Raw genomic sequence first — 18,222 nt, forward strand, 5'->3', positions numbered from 1 at the left:
ATGCTTTTGTTGTGCCCAGCCTTCTAGCACTGCGGATACAGTAGTCAGTGACACAGCTACAGACCCTGGGGATATGTGGGGGATATGAATGTACACGTCCTTGTTATGTGCATCCTAGAAATGGTTTGTATAGTGAACCTGGTGTTGAGATACACCAAAATTCAAAAGATACACAACATAGGAAAAAAATCTATGTGTCTTTTTCTCTAACTCACATATAAATCTTTTTAATTTTTTACTATTATAAAAGTAATACCTGCTGACTTAATTTAAAAAAAAAAATTAAGTACTATAAAAGCTTAGAAAATAGAAGATGTAAGTCCCACCGTTATCAACTCCATTCCCCAGCAATGTGTACTGTTTGAAATGTATCCTTCCAGACTTTTATATGATACATATAATCATCTTTACATTGTCTACTTTAATGCTTTAAATCTGTTTAAAAAAAAAAAAAGACTGCACCATCGTGTGATTACACAAGTACCCTATCACAGAGAACCTGTCTGGGGACAGTCAGAGGGTCAGAGCAACAGAAGAAGATAGCTGTATTGTGATATAATTCAGATACTATACAGTTCACTTATTTCAGGCATACAATTCCAGGTTTTTAGTATATTCACAGATAGGTGCAACCATCACCAATTTTAGAACATTTTCATCACCTCATAAAAAAAACCTTGTACCCATTTAGTTATTACCCTCCTATTCCCCCATCTATACCCCTCGTCCTAAGTAACTACTCATCTAGTTTGTGTTTCTACAGATTTTCCTATTCTGGACTTTCATATTACTGGAATCACATAATATGTAAACTTTTGTGTCTGGCTTTTTCACTTCGGTTTTCAAGGTTCATCCAAGCTGTAGCATGTGTCAGTACTTCATCCATTTTATGGACGAATAATATTCCATTGTATGTATGCACCACATTGTGTTTAGCCATTCATCATTTGGATTGTTGCCATCTTTTGGCCAGTATGAATAACGCTGCTATGAACATTCGTGTGGAAGTTTTGTACAGACATATATTTTCATTTCTCATGGTATATACCTAAGAATAGAATCACTGGGTCATATGGTAACTGTATCGCTTGAGGAACTACCAGACTGTTTCCGAAGCAGTTGCACTATTTCACATATCCAACAACAGTGTATGAGGGTTCCAATTTCTCCACATCCTCACCAATACTTGTTATCTGACTTTTTTTTTATTGTGCTAAGAGTGAAATTTTACAGTTCAAGTCAGTTTCTCATACAAAAACTTATACACACATTGTTATGTGACCCTAGTTGCTCTGCCTATAATTGGACAGCACACTCGTCCTCTCCATCCTGTACGTCCCATGTCTATTCAACCAGCTCCTGTCCCGCTCTGCCTTCTCATCTTGCCTACATACAGGAGCTGCCCACGTAGTCTCATGTGTCTACTTGAAATAAGAAGCACGCTCCTTACCAGTATCATTTTATTTCCTATAGTTTACTCTATGTCTGAAGAGTTGGCATCCAGAATAGTTTTAGTTTGGGGCTAACAGGGAGTCCTGGGGCCATGACCTCTGGGGTCCCTCCAGTCTCACACCATTAAGTCTGGTCTTTTTACTAGAATTTGAGGTCTGCATCCCACTTTTCTCCTACTCCATCAGGGATTCTCTGTTGAATTCCCTGTCAGTGCAGTCATTGGTGGTAGCTGGGCACCATCTAGTTCTTCTGGTCTCAGGCTGAAGGAGCCTCTGGTTTATGTGGCCCTTTCTGTCTCCTGGGCTTATATTTTCCTTGTGTCTTTGATGTTCATTCTCCTTTGCTCCAGGTGTGTTGAGACCAATGGATGCATCTTAGATGGCCGCTTGCTAGCTTTTAAGACCCCGGGTGCCACTCACCAATGTGGGATGCAGAACATTTTCTTAATACACTTTGTTATGCCAATTGACCTAGATGTCCCCTGAAACCATGGTCCCCAGACCTCTGCCCCTGCTACTCATGTGGTTCTTGTTTTTTATTTATGTGGTGGATTACCTTGTTTTTCTAATGTTGAACCATCCCTGCATACCTGGTATGAATCCCACTTGGTCATGGTGGAATATTTTTTTTATATGTTGTTGAATTTTATAGGCTAGAGTTTTGTTGAGGATTTTTGTGTCTACGTGCATGAGGGATGATGGTCTGTAATTTTTTTTTTTTTGTGGTATCTTTACTTGGTTTGGTATCAGGGTTATGCTGGCTTCATAGAATGAATTTAGGAGTATTCATTCCGTCCTTTTCTATGCTCTGAAATACCTTTAGTAGTAGTGGCATTAACTCTTCTCTGAAAGTTTGACAGAATTCTCCATAAAAGCCATCAGGGCCAGGGCTTTTTTTTTTGTTGGTTTTTTAATTACATTTTCAATCTTTTCTTTTGTTATAGGTTTTATTTAGTTGTTCTACATCTGTTTGTGTTAGTTTAGATAGGTAGTGTGTTTCTACAAATTTGTCCATTTCCTCTAGATTTTCCAATTTGTTACAATATAATTTTTCATAATATTCTGTTGTAATCCTTTTAATTTCAGTTGGGTCTGTTGTGATATCACCCATCTCATTTCTTATTCGGATTATTTCCTTCCTCTCCTGTTTTTCTTTTGTCAGTTTGGCCAGTGGTTTATTGATTTTATTGATCTTTTCAAAGAAACAGGTTTTGGTCTTGTTAACTTTTGCAATTTCTTCTATTCTCTATTTCATTTAATTCTGCTGTAATTTTTATTATGGTTTCTTCTGGTGCCCAAGGGGTTCCTTTGCTGTTCTCCATTTGTTCGAGTTCTTGGGTTAATTCTTTGATTTTGGCCTTTTCTTTTTGGATGTACGTATTTATTGCTATAAATTGACCTCTGAGCAGTGCTTTTGCTGTGTCCCAAAGGTTCTGGTAGGATGTGTTTTTATTCTCATTTGAGTCTGTGAATTTCTTTATTCCATCCTTAATTTCTACTATAACCCAATAGTTTTTGAGCAAGGTGTTTTTCAGTTTCCATGTGTTTGATTTTTTTTCTTTGCTTTTTCTGTTATTGATTTCTACTTTTATGGCTTTATGGTCAGAAAAGATGCTTTGTAATATTTCAGTGTTTCAGATTCTGCTAAGGCTTGCTTTATGCCCTAATATGTGGTCTACTCTGGAGAATGTTCCATGTGCGTTGGAAAAGAAAGTATAATTGGCTGCTGTTGGGTGGAGTGCTCTGTATATGTCTCTGAGGTCAAGTTGGTTGATTGTGGCATTTAGATCTGCTGTGTCTTTACTGGAAACCCTGGTGGCGTAATGGTTAAGTGCTACGGCTGCTAACCAAAAGGTCGGCAGTTTGAATCCGCAAGGTGCTCCTTGGAAACTCTATGGGGCAGTTCTCCTCTGTCCTATAGGGTTGCTATGAGTTGGAATCAACTCGACAGCAGTGGGTTTGGTTTTTTGGGGTGTCTTTGTTGAGTTTCTTTCTGGATGATCTGTCCTTAACCAAAAGTGGTGTGTTGAAGTTGCCTACTATTATTGTGGAGCTGTCTATCTCTGTTTTCACTGCTGTTGGAGTTTTATGTATTTTGGTGTCCTGTCGTTGGGTGCATAAATGTTTATTATGGTTATGTCCTCCTGGTACGTTGACCCTTTAATCACTATATAGTGTCCTTCCTCATCCATTGTGTGGATTTTACTTTAAAGCCTGTTTTCTCTGGAATTAATATTGCCACTTCTGCTCTTTTCTGATTGTTGTTTGCTTGATATATTTTTTCCATCTTCTGAGTTTTCATTTGTGTTTTTAAGGTATGTCTCTTGTAGGCAGCATATAGATGGATCATGTTTTTTTATCCATTCTGCCACTCTTTGTCTCTTTATTGGTGCATTTAGTCCATTTACATTCAGCATAATTACAGATTTTATGAGTTTAGTTCTGTCATTTTGATGTCCTTTTTTGTGTTGACAGTTTCTTTATTCCACTTAATTTTATGTGCTGCATCATTTTTCTTTATGTATTTTCTTTCCCTCTTTTTCATTGTTGATTTTGTATTTGCTGAGTCTTTATGTTATTCTTGTTTTTTATTCTGATGTGTAGGATTGTTAGTTTCCTTTGTGGTTACCTTAATATTTACCCCTATTTTTCTAAGTTTAAGCCAATCTTTTGTTTCTTTATATCTCCATGACTTCCTCTCCATATGAAAGATCTATGACTACATTTTTTAGTGCCTCTTTTTTGTTTTAATGTTGTCATATTTTACATAATGACATCTCTGTTTCCCTGTTTTCAGTATTTTAGTTTTTATTTATTTTTATGACTTCCCTATCTGGGTTGATATCTGGTTGCTCTGTCTGTGTTCTAGTTTTGGGTTTTATCTCATAGACTTTCTAACTGGAGGACTCCCTTACTACTTTTTGTAATTTAGGTTTGGTTTTTGCAAATTCCCTAAGCTTCTGTTTGTCTGGAAATGTCCTAATTTTACCATCATATTTGAGAGACAGTTTTGCTGGCTATGTAATTCTTGGCTGGCAATTTTTTTCCTTCAAGACTTTATATATGTCATCCCATTGCCTTCTTTCATGCATGGTTTCTGCTGAGTAGTCCAACCTTGGTCATACTGACTTTTCTTTATAGGTGACTTTTCATTTATCCCTAGCCACTCTTAAAATTCTCTGTCTTTGGTTTTGGCAAGTTAGATTATAATATGCTTTGGTGACTTTCTTTTGGGATCTACCTTGTGTGGGGTTCAATGAGCATCTTGGATAGATATCTTCTCATCTTTCACGATATCAGGGATGTTTTTTGCCAACAAACCTTCAACAATTCTCTCTGTATTCTTCTGTTATCCCTTCCTGTTCTGGTACTCCAGTCACTGATAGGTTATTCCTCTTGATAGAGTCCCACATAATTCTTAGGGTTTCTTCATTTTTAAAAAATTCTTTTATCTGATTTTTCCTCAAATATGTTAGTACCAAGTGCTTTATCTTCAATCTCACTAATTCTGACTTCCATTGCCTCAATTCTGCTCTTATGACTTTCTATTGAATTGTCCAATTCTGAAATTTTATTGTTAATCTTTTGACAACAATAGATTGTTGGATTGCTCTCTCTCTATGGATTCTTGCAGCCTATTAAATTTGTCATTATGCTCTTGTCTAATCTGCTTAAGTTCCTCTAATGCTTTGTATGTCTGTTCCCTAGCTTGTTCTAAATTTTGCCTGATCTCCTTCCTGATCTCTTGAAGAGTTCTGTATATTAATCTTTTGTATTCTACTTCTGGTAATTCCAGGAAGTTATCTTCATCAGGAGGAATTCTTGATTCTTTGTTTTGGGAGCTTGCTGAAGCCATCGTGGTCTACCTCTTTATGTGATTTGATATCAACTGTGATCTCCAAGCCATCAATAAGTTATTGTATTTATTTATGTTTGCTTACTGTGTCCTAGCATCTTGTTTGTTCTGATATGCCTAAATAGGCTGCTCAAATGAGCTAGTTTGGTTATTGGCCCCTTTGAAGCTCTAATGGCCTGTCACCAGGTGGTTAGAGCTGATACTAGGTATGTGACCCCAGGAGTCCTTTCACTTTTCTTGTATGGATTCATCTCAGGTGTTCAGATAGTCAGTCACCAAGTGTGAGGTGCAGGCACTCACCTACAGTCCTAATCGAGCAGGGCTCATTGGTATAGACACCAGTATCTGGGTACGGTAGGGGGTCACACACTGAGCAAGGTAGGGGGCTGACAACCGCCCCTGAGTGTCTGTGAGGAAAGCGTGTCCCTGTTCCCTAGAGCGTGTAGGTGAGTAGGTTTTGCATCTGGACTATGTGCACCCAATGCTTTTGGCTGTAAACACTGGGAGGCACCACTTATTCTTGGACCCTGTCACGGGTGGCTAGGTGTCATGGGTGGGGCCACCAGTCCTCAGGCCCCTGATGTAGGTAGGTAAGGACCCTGCTTAATGGGCAGAGCAGTGTCAAATGACACGAACTTGAATCTCCACTGTGTAGCTGAAACAGTTGAAGTTAGACTTCAGGTATATACCCTGTTGTACTGTGCTAATGAGGGCCTGTGCAGTTGAAATGGGCCCACACAGGTCTATGCAGGGGTGAAAGACATTCAAAGTCTGTGGTCCCCTTATGCCTGTGCCTAGGCAAAGGAGCTGTTTCTTCCCTGAGTTTCTGGCTTAGGGGAGCTGGCAGAGTATTTTTTCCCTGTTTGTTAATTTGTTCCCTTTCCAAGGCTGGGAGAATGGCTCAGGGCGAGTATAGCGTCCTTCTACTGTCCAAGGAGATGAAGCTGGCTGGGACCCAGTGCAGAGCGGGAACGGAGCAGGTAAGTGAGAGGTTTTTCCCAAAGGGGTATTTTTGGATTGTGGTAGGTTAAACGCAGGTACTTATTGTTTTCACCACTTCTCACTTGTTCTGGAGGGTTGAGCAGAGTATCCGCCATTTGGCCCCCCCATGTGGAAAACGCCTCCTGAACACCTCTGCTTGCCTCACCACACTAATGGCAGTGGTGGAATTGCCCTGCGGGCTCCCGGTTCCCTCCAGGTGAGGCCTAGCAACTCCTCGCTGCTTCTGAACCATTCCACGCTACCTTTGTCACTCAGTCCAATTCCTCAACTTTGCTTTTGATGTTCACGGCTTCTAGCTTGGTATATATATAATGGTTCACATCTTTTTTCACGTCTTTGTTATAACAGTGACCGCAGGAAGAGTCTGACTACTCCGCCATCTTGACCCCACCTCCTTTTATTTAACTTTTTGATTCCAGCCATCCTAGTGGGTGTGTAGTGGTGTCTCATTGTGAGTTTTGATTTGGAATTCCCTGTTTACTAATAATATTGAACATTTTTTTCACGTGCTTACTGGGCATCTGTATATCTTCCTTGGAAATGTCTATTCAGATCCTTTGCCCATTTTTTAATTGTACTATTTGCCTTTTTATTATTGAATTGAAGAATCCTCTATATATTCTATGCTTAAGTCTCTTATCGGATATATGATTTGCAAATATTTTGTGCCATTCTTTGGGTTATCTTTTCATTCTATTGATTGGGTCTTTTGAAGCACCAAAAAACCAAACCCATTGCTACTAAATTAATTTCAACTCATAGCAACCCTATAAGACAGAGTAGAACTGCCCCCACAGGGTTTCCAAGGAGCTGCTGGTGGATTTGAACTGCTAGCCTTTTGGTTCACAGCTGAGCTCTTAACCACTGTGCCACCAGGGCTCCTTTTGAAGCACAGAAGTTTTTAGTTTTGAAGAAGTCTAATTTATCTGTTTTTTATTTTGTCATTCATGCTTTTTGTATCATATCTAAAAAGTATTTGTCTAATTGAAGGTCATGAAGATTTACCCCTATGTTTTCTTCTAAGTATAATTTTAGCGCTTACATTTTAAGTCTTTGGTCCATTTGAGATGGTGGATTTTGAGATCACAACCAAGACTGTTGCTTACTGTGTGACCTTGGAAAATTAACCCCTCCAAGCATCAGCCTCCTTATCTGTGAAAGGGAGATAACAATACCTACCTGACGAAATTGTTGGGAAAATGAAAGAATGCACATAAAATACCAGGAAGGCACTTGCTCAATAAGTGGTTGCTGGATAGTCAAAACATTCTTTTCATTGTGTTAGACATTATGGTAAAATATCAAAGTGACATTTCTTTTTGATAACAATAATAAAGAGCTTTTTAAAATCAAGTATATAGGTAATGTACATTTTTTGTAGAAAATGAACATAAGCTCATTCTCTCCCAAACACACACAACGAAAGCTGCCCATAATCCCACCCCCCAGAGAGCATCAATAGCACTGTGGGGCACATCCTTCCATTCTCATCTTATTCATGTATACATTTATATAGCATATTATATAAATAAAAAAAATTTTGGTACTTACAAAGTGAAATATAGTACATTATTTTGAGTTTTCATTAAAAATTAACAAAGCTGAATTTGTATTCTCCTTGGGTAAAACTAGATTACATAATTTTATTGAATTTGGAGTTTTTACAATTCTGTTTATTTTGTTTTCATGAAATCCAGTTATTTCATCATTGTTTTAAAGTGATGGATTTTCATATTGTAGTAAAAAGAGCAAGGTGTGGGAGCAAGGTCTAGGTTCAAGCCGCATGACCTCAGAAAAGTCACTTAACTTCTCTAAGCAATGGGATTAGATGAGATCAAACTACCTGAAATCACATTGTAAACTGTAGAGGTCTATGAACATGGTATCTATGTCCTTATGTTTAGTTTTTTTTTGTTGTTGTTGTTCTGGTAATGTTACCAATAAGAAATTTTCATTAGTAGAAATATAATTTATTATTAATAATGAATGGCATAAATATATTACATAATTAAGATTTCTTTGGTGGTCTGTTTATACTGGTACAGAGTCCCTGGGTGATGCAAATGGTTAATATGGTTGGCTGCAAACTGAAAGTTTGGAGGTTCAAGTCCACCCAGAGGCACTTGAAAAGAAAGGCTTGGCAATCTACTTCCAAAAAAATCAGCTATTGAAAACCCTATGGAGCAAAGTTCTACTCTGACACACACAGGGTCACCATGAGTCAGAATCAACTTGACAGCAATTGGTTTATATACTGGTACAGCCTACTAGCGCCATAGTGGACTTGACACATTCAAATAATATTTTTCATATCAACTGATTGACTTGACTGAAGCCACAACTTCATATGCCGACGTGGAAGGAGAATAAAGAGAGAAGGCCGGGGAACAAGGCAATTTCCAATTTATCTAGATAAAGTTATTACAAGGTGTTAGACCCATAACAGGCAATTACTAAGACAGGCAACTTCCAGTTTATCTGGATAAAGATTTGGCACCTTACTTTCTTCTTTATAAGAAGATAGGGAGAAGCCCCCTTATAAGGAGCTTAAGGAGCACTGGTGGTGAAGTGGTTAAATGGTCAGCTGCTAACCGACAGGTCAGCTGTTTGAACCCACCAGCTGCTTCACCTGAGAAGGCTGTGGCAGTCTGCTCCTGTAAAGGTTACAGCCTAGGAAACCCTATGGGGCATTTCTACTCTGTTCTAAAGGGTCCCTGTAAGTCTGAATCCACTGGAGGGCAAGGCTTTGGTTTTGGTTATAAGGAGCTTATCATTGACTCCTCCTCCTGGTATGTATTTAAAGATTTAATTCTGTTTGCCCTATGAAGCAATTTGTTTAATGAATAACCCTAACAATTAAATGCCCCAGAGGAACTAAAGTTATTGCAAGGTGCTAGACCCATAACAGGCATTTACTAAGACAGTTTGAAATGTAAGTGACATGCAAGGGTTGCTCTTTTTATGCAGAACACCTTTTTATGCCACAAGTTAAAAAAATATCTGCAATGATCCATTATGCAGAATTTTAGTAGGAAGATTTAGCAGTCAAGGTTCTTAGTTATAAGCTCTGGAAGCCAAAGCCGGATGATTTAAAGAAAAGAGGAATTTATTAACATCCATTGTACAGCTTACTTAAGTGCTGGGAGGGTGGCAGAACTGAGTTTGAGTCACGCAGTAGGAACAATGTCCAAAATCACACCTAAAAATGGATCACTGAGAACAGCTGCCCTGCTCCTGGTGTCTCTGTATCCCAAATGTACCACCCACACCACCATCCCTGGGTGCTGGAGGCTGCCATGACTTTTGGGCAACAAGAAAGAACACCATCTCATCTTGCTTGACACCCACCACCAGAACTGTCCCTGCTTTTTGTATCCTCGCCTACTGATTCAGAGTTAGAAATGAGTTGATGGCCTAGGTCATTTGCCCATGCTCTGGTTGCAATGGAGCTGAGATAGGAAGGGCCTTTTTAGCTTCAAACTGAGTCACTGGGTAGTGCAAACCATTAACAAACTAGGCTGCTAAACCAAAAGGTTGGAGGATTGAATCCACCCAGAGGCACCTCGGAAACAAGGCCTGGCTATCAGTTTCCAAAAAATCAGCCACTGAAAACCATATGGACTAGTTCTACTCTGACACACATGGCTGCCATGAGTTGGAGTCGACTAAACGGCAACTGGTTTTTTAGCTTCAATAGATAGGTTGGCCTCCCACAAAGACTCCCCATCAGCTGAGGAATATCCCAAAAGTAAGGGATTTGGATGCTGACAACCAAAAAATGGTGTATATCCCCTAGAGAATAATAGTTGTCCTAATATGTGTGTGTGTGTGTAGTCAGGGATTACTTATGAATAGACCAGCTCTACAAATGACAGCCATTTCCAGAATATACTTAACCTTTAAGCTTCCAGGGCTGAGAAAAAGGAGATGAGGGATCCTCACTAATGTCATAGACATAGGAGATGTGTTCTTGACCACTGGGTTTGAGATTCAGAAAACAGTGTCATACAGAAATGGTGATTTGGTTCTACAAAAAGCATTGCAATAAAATAATTTTCTGGCTTCTCCAGAACAACTCAAATCCTCCTATAACATGCTTTCAGAACACCATGTGCTTTTTCTTTACTGACCCTTAGAATTTTATATTTATTTTATGTTTACTGTTGGTTATTCAATTACTTTGTCTCTCTCCAACTTGTTGTTCTCTGGGTGAGGGAGGGGTGGGGTCACCCTTTGCTCATCAATGTTCCCAGAGGTTAGCACAATGTGTGGCGTATACCAGGCATCCACACTGCATGGGTGGATGGATGGATGGTCAGTTACAGATTTTGAGCCTAGCCAATCATTCAAAAGTCTCTGTGGGGGACATTCACTCAGGTAATGTACAGAAAAGGCACCAGTGCATTTTACTGGAAAAGAATGGTCTTTTCAATAATGATATTGGATCAATTGACTATCCATTTAGAAAAAAAATGAACTCTCACACCACATACAGAAATTAATTCAAGATAGATTATACACCTAAACGTGAAAGGTAAAACAATAAAGCTTGTAGAAGAAAATATAGAAAAATATTTTCATGACCTTGGGGTAGGCAAAGATATCATTGAACATGACATATAAAGCACTAATCATAAAGAAAAAGATTGGTTACTTGGAACTTCATTAAATAGAGAACTTCAAAAGCCATCATTAAGAGAATGAAAAGGCAAGTCAGAGACTAAGTTAAGGGATGATATTTGTAATATATATATCAAATAAATGACATGTATTCAGAACATGGAAACCTGGTAGCGTAGTGGTTAAGTGCTACAGCTGCTAACCAAAAGGTCGGCAGTTCAAATCCACTAGGCATTCCCTGGAAACTCTATGGGGCAGTTCTACTCTGTCCTATAGGGTCACTATGAGTCGGAATCGACTCAGCGGCAATGGGTTAGGTTTTTGGTTTTATTCAGAACATATAAGAAATCATATGAATCAATAAGAAAAAGACAGAGAACACAATTAAAAATGGAATAATAAACTTGAACAGGAACATCATAAAAGAGGATTTCCAAATTTCCAATAAGCATATGAAAAGGTGCTCAATGTCATTAGTTATCAGGAAAATGCAAATTAAAGTCACAATAAGATACTATGACACACCGGAATGGATAAATTAAATACCCTGACAATACTAAGTGTTACCAAGGATCTGGAGCAACTGGAACTCTCATGTATTGCTGATGGGAATGTAAAATCACACAACTACTTTAGAAGATAGTTGAGTAGCACTTGTTAAAGCTAAACTTAGCCTACTCTAATCCAGAAATTTCACTCTAAATATATGCCCCACAGAAGTGAGCACAAATGTTCACCAAAAGACATGCACAAAAATTTGTTTATTGCAGCTTTACTCATAATAGCTCTAAACTGAAAATAGCCCAGATGTCCATCAACAGAGTAGTAGAATTGAGAAATAAATTGCGGTATAATCATATAATGGAATACTCAGAACAATAAAAAAGAATGAACCATTGCTGCACACAAAATTATGACATAATATTGAAAAAAGAAGGCAGACAAGAGTGTATACTACACCATTCTATTTACATAAAGTCCAGAAAATGCAATACTGAATGATGGTGATATGTCAGAATAAGGTTTATTATTTATACCAGGAGGGCAAGTATTAACTGGGAAGGGGCATAAAGAGCCTTATGGGGTACCGAGCATGTTCTAGAAATCCTGGTGGCATAGTGGTTAAATGCTACAGCTGCTAACCAAAAGGTCGGCAGTTCAAATCCATCAGGCGCTCCTTAGAAACTCCATGGGACAGTTCTACTCTGTCCTATAGGGTCACTATGAGTCAGAATCAACTTGATGGCAACAGATTTGGCTTTGGTTTGGACCATAGTTCTCTGTAGGGTGGTTACATGGTTGTATATCTATTCAAACATTTTTGGAGCTCTGCCCTTGAGATTAGCACATATTGTACCCTTATCATATGTCTGTTATATATCAAAAAAAATTATAAAAAACCAAAAATCTAATCTACAGTGATAGAAGTCAAAACAGGGGTTATCTCTGGGAGATGGTTACTAACTGGGAAGGGACATGAGAGAGCCTTCTGGGGGCCATACCTTGATCTGGGTGTTGGTTACCTCAGTAGATACATATGTAAAAATTCATTGAGCTGAACATCAAAAATCAGTGCCCTTTGCTGTACATATGCTATACCTCAATGTAAAAATATATATACTTTAAGAAAAGTATGTTCCAATCCGGGGTAGAACGGAGGAATGTGCAGTCACCTTATAGGAATAACAAGTAGAGTCACATAACAATGTGTATATAAATTTTTGTATGAGAAACTAACCTGAGCTGTAAACTTTCACCTTAAACACAATAAAAATAAATACAAGTATGTTCCCATTTAAAACAATCAATATAAACGTTTTCATAAATAGGGAACTGCCTGGAGCGTTCCAGTGATCTTTGGAGAACATTTACAAAATTAGAGCTGGGGCAACACAACAATCTTACAATGTTGGTTTCACGAGTCATATTTGAAACCCAAGCCTGGTGTGTGTGTGAATATGCATATGACTTTGAACCACCCCTTTTTCTTCCCCTATGACTGGACCTAAAACAAAGTCCGCAAACGAATGAACCTGAAGATGATTTATACCTGTTTTTTGTTTTTTTTTTTAATGCTTGTATTCTAACATTGTCACGTTCCTACCTTTGAATTCTCTTTGCTCATGCATAGGTAGGAGGCTGGAGGTTGTGTGGCAGGTGAGAAAAATGTTGTTAGTACTGTGAAAAACACCAGCTCTTCCCTTTTTAAATCTTGTTTGTGACTAGTAAATCTGTAGGTGTTGTAAATATTCATGAGTACTTTGGGGTTTGTTATTGCCGGAGGGCAAGCCCAAGTTAAACAGAGGAGCAAAGCTATTTAGAATTAGTGTCTCAAATATTTGGAAGGTGCCTACCATGTGACTCAACACCTGATGCAGCAGTGTGGTGGAAACAGACCGTTGGTGTTCATATAGTTAGTAGGGATAGCCAGGATTTTCTTTGAAACCCTTGGGTTAAAGATGTGAAATTAGAGAATATGGAGCGATTGCATATATACTTCAAAAGTGTAATTCGTTGTAGGAGTATGATGTCAATATGCCACGTATCAGCAAGTAATCTTCACGCATCACTTTCCTAGTAGTACTTTCCCTACAGGTCGTCCCTTGAGTTTTTCCTGTTTTCATAGGGAGTAATTGGTACCGAATTGTTCTACTATAGAAATTCCTCCTCCTCTTTGTAACATTCAGGTCCTCACCAGCTGACATCTAGGCTGGAATAGCCACCAGCCTGGTTTTCCTATCACCATTTTGTGCTGTCAGTTCAACACGAATTGAGTACTTCTGTGTACAAAGCAGAATGCCTTGCCTATACAACAGTCTTGAGACTTAACCATGTTTTCACTCTCACAGAAATCATTGGTGGACCATATGCCCATTAACTTTGTTGGAAGCTGTGGAGTAGAGTGGTTAAGGGTGTTGCCTCTCGGACTAGGCTGCCTGGGTTCAAATTCTGGCAATGTCACTTACCAGCTGTGTAACCTCGGGCAAGTTACTTTAGCTCTCTGTGTTCCAAGTTCCTTACTGTATAATGGGAATAATATCACCTACCTCTAAGGTTTTTATGATGATTAAATGAGCTAAAACATGTAAATCACTTGGAACATACTTTAACACGAAGCAAACATTCACGAATTATTAGCAATTATTTTTTTCTCCTTTTCCCTTAAGCCCACCACCCTTAATTCGAAACTCCCAGAGGGTGGGGACCCTGCCTCCAGCGTTTTTTTGCCCTAGCCCTGGTGGCACAGTGGTTATGTGCTTGGCTGCTAATCAACAGGCCAGCAGTTTGAACCTATCAACCACTCTGTGGGAAAAGGATGTGTCAGTATGCTTCCGTAAAGATTTACAGCCTTGGAACCCTACGGTGCAGTTCTACTCTACGCTATATGGTCTCTATAAGTTGGAATTGCTTGATGGCAGTGGGTAAGGGTAAGTCTCCCCCTCCCCTGGGACAGTACTATGCATGTGCACATGCACACAGGTCCCCAAGCTGAAGTCCCAGGTTCAGTGATTTGCTAGAAGGACTCATAGCACTCATGGTTATGATTTATCACAGCAAAAGGATGTAAAGCACAATCAGCAAAGATACAACAACTGTTGGTCTCTAAGTGCCCAGAGTAAAAGAGAAAGAAGGAAACCAAAGACTCAGAGAATAAACTAGTCCATAGGACTAACAGTCTCCATGAAACACAATCTCATCTACACTGAGACCAGAAGAACTATATGGTGCCCAGCTACCACAACTGACCATTCTGATCAGGAATGCAATAGATGGGTCCCAATAGAATGCGAGAAAAATGTGGAACAGAACTCAAATTATTAAAGTCCAGACTTACTGGACCAGTTGAGACCAGAAGACTCCCTGAAACTAGTGCCTTCAGATACTCTTTAAACCTTGAATAAAACTATTTCATGAAGTCACCTTTTAGCTAAATAACAGATTGGTTCATAAAATAAACAATATCATCCATGAGTACTGTGCTCATTTAAAAAATCATCTATATGATATCAAACAGTCAATATTTACTCAGAAGCAAAGATGAGAGGGCGAGGGGGGCAAGGAAAATAAATTACTGGAAATGGAACAACCAGAACAGAAATAATGGAAAAGTTGACACAATGAAAAATGTAACCAATGTCACTGAACAAATTATGTAGAAATTGTTAAATAGGAACTTAATTTGCTGTGTAAACTTTAACTGAAGACACAATAAAATATTCTAAAAAAAAAGGTACAATCAGCAAAGGGAAAAGGTGCATGGGACGAAGTCCAGAGGAAATCTGGCACAAGCTTCCAGAGCCCTCTGCCAGTGCAGTCACACAAGACACGCTTTATTCCCCCAGCTACGAGTTGTGACAATACATGTGAAATGTTGTCTACCAGGGAAACTCATTAAAGATTCAGTGCTCAAGGTTTTTACCGGGGGGGGGGGGGGGGGGGTGGTCACGTGGGTGATGCAAACAGTTAAGTGCCAGGCTACTAACTGAAAGGTTAGCAGTGCGACCGTACCCAGAAGTAAAAGCAGTTCCTTACCTGCGAGGAGCTCACAACCCCATGGGGGAAGGCAGGCAAAGGTATATTTGCCACACAGTGAGAGGGATTCCACACTGAAGAGGGTACAAGTACCACAGGGGTCTGGAGGGGAAGTGATGAAGTGTGCCCCCAGAGGCCAGCGAAGGTCTTGCAGGAAGAACAACTTGGCCTGGTGCTTGCATAAGCAGCTAGGCTGTAAGCTTCAGGAGGGCAGGAATCAAGTCTTTTACATCATTTATCTCCTACACACTCCTTAGCAGAGTGGAACATATTGTTGATATTCAAAAAATTCGTGTTGATTGGTTGGCTAATTGTTATTATTTGAATAACAGATTAATTCCACAGATTATCCTCTTGAATAACAAAGCTACTTCAGTGTTGAAATCACCTGGCTTGAGGTTGAATTCACAGATGTTGGGAGTAGAAGTTGGTAAACTGTCTGTTATGGATGGAATTGTGTCCCTCCCCCACCCAAAATACCTGTTGGAATCCTAATCCCTATACCTGTGGATGAAATCCTGTTTGTAAATCGGGTTTTCTTTGTTATGTTAATGAAATCATAACCAGTTTAGGGTGTAGCCTAAACCTAATCACTTCTTAGTTTCAAAAAGAGACCCCGATTTGGATTTTTAACATCCAGAACTATGAGAAAATAAATTTCTGTTCTTTAAAGCCACCCACATGTATTTGTGTTACAGCACCAGTAGGAAACTAGACACTACCCAAATGTTCATTGTCAAAACGTGAAAACGTAATATGATCCTTTAAAAAGGTGATACCACCAGAAGAACTAGATGGTGCCCAGCTACCACCAATGACCGTTCTGACAGGGAACACAACAGAAAGTCCCTGACGGAGCAGCAGAAAATTGTGAAGCAGAACTCAACTTCACATAAAAAGACCAGACTTAATGGTCGGACTAAGACTGGAGGAACCCCTGTAGCCATGGCCCCCAGATGCTCTGTTAACCCAGAACTAAAACCATTCCCGAAGTCTAATCTTAGACAAAGATTTAGACTGGACTACAAAGCATAAAATAATACTCATGAACAGTATACTTCTTAGTTCAAGCAGATACACGAGACCAAACGAGCGGCTCATGTCCGGAGGCACAATGAGAAAGCAGGAAGGGACAGAAGCTGGTTGGATGGGCACAGGAAACCCGGGGTGGAAAGGGGGAGTGTGCTGTCACATTATATGGACTACAATTAGTGTCACATAACAATATATATATAAATTTTCGTATGAGAAATTAACTTGAGCTGTAAACTTCCACCTAAAGCACAATAAAAATAATAAATAAATAAAAAGATGATACCTTCTGACCTGGCTATCTCCCTTCTGTTTCATCTCAAGGATAAATTCATAGGCAAAGATTTACAGACAAGGATGTTCATCATAGTGTTGTTTGTGATAGCACACATACAAATACACATACACTAGAAACAACGAAAAGGTCTGACAACAAAAGAGGAAAGTTTAAATAACTTATAGTATATCTATAAGATGGAATATTATACAGTGATTAAAAATCAAGTTCTTTTAAAGAAAGTTGTCAGTTGGTAAAATGCTCAGAAAATAATATTTGATGAAATAAGAAGGAAACATAGTAATATATAGTGTGACCTATGTAAAATTATATGTTGCATTTGTATACACGTACACATTTTTTAATATTTTATCGTGTTTCCGGTGAAATACAAATACTTTTCTATGTGCATAATGCAGAAAAAATAATTTAAGGAAATACACAAAAATGTTAGTGATTGGTTACTCTGGGTTGGTAACACTATGTATTATTTTTATTTTCTTCTTTATGTTTTCCCATAATTTCCATTTTTCTATATTAAATATGCATTTATCTTATAATGAGAAAAAAAGTTACTTAAAAAAATTATCTTTAGTTTTAACAAGATGTATAAAGAACTGGCAGTTATAACCTAGATATCTGTGTCTCTTCCCTGCTCCTTTCCTTGGTGGTTCCCTGGTCTTAGAGCTTTCATATCACTTGAGAAAACGAGGTTGTGAGCTGGGCTTCAAATTTTCTCCTGTCTTTCTGATTGGCCAAGTAATGTCACTTTCTCTCTTCGGTAGACTAAATGGCCTGACACTGAGCTGGCTTCATGCAGCCATGCCCTGGTGTCAGGAACCGCATTTGGGAATGGCTCTATCACATCTGAAATGTATTAAGGCACCTGAGAGAAGATTAATAGTTCTTGTCCAGTTCTTTTCTTTTGATTTGGTTTTGAACTTGGTTACATCCATCTTTTTGGTCATCAAAAAACTTGAGAAAATAGACTCCAGAAAATAATCTCAGACAGATTATTTTCAGAAGCAAAAATAACATAACATGACATGGAGCTTAATGATGGTGAAGTTTTCTTAGGTCAACAGATACTACTGTTGGCTGGACTTGCCAAATTTATGAAGGACAATAAGACACAAAAAAATCTCAGCAACAAAAACCAAGACTCCTTTCACATCTGCAGCTGTGTATTCTGCAAACCTAGTACCAAAGCCTGCTGCTGGGCCTGTCTACTCTGAGTCCGGGTCCCCATAAACTGGGTGGGAAATCGAAAGGACAAGTGTCACTGTTGTTTTTAGCTTGTAGTGGGGTTGGGAATGCTCCAGTGATCATTCCAGGATCCTCCAGGACAGAAGATTCCGAAGAATATGAAGTCTGTACTTGATGAAGATATTGTTAGGCATGGGAATGAAATTAGGAGTACAAGCATGAGAGAATGGGAATTTAGACATAAA

This window comes from Elephas maximus, chromosome 2 (assembly GCF_024166365.1).
Source record: "Elephas maximus indicus isolate mEleMax1 chromosome 2, mEleMax1 primary haplotype, whole genome shotgun sequence".
NCBI lineage: Eukaryota > Metazoa > Chordata > Mammalia > Proboscidea > Elephantidae > Elephas > Elephas maximus.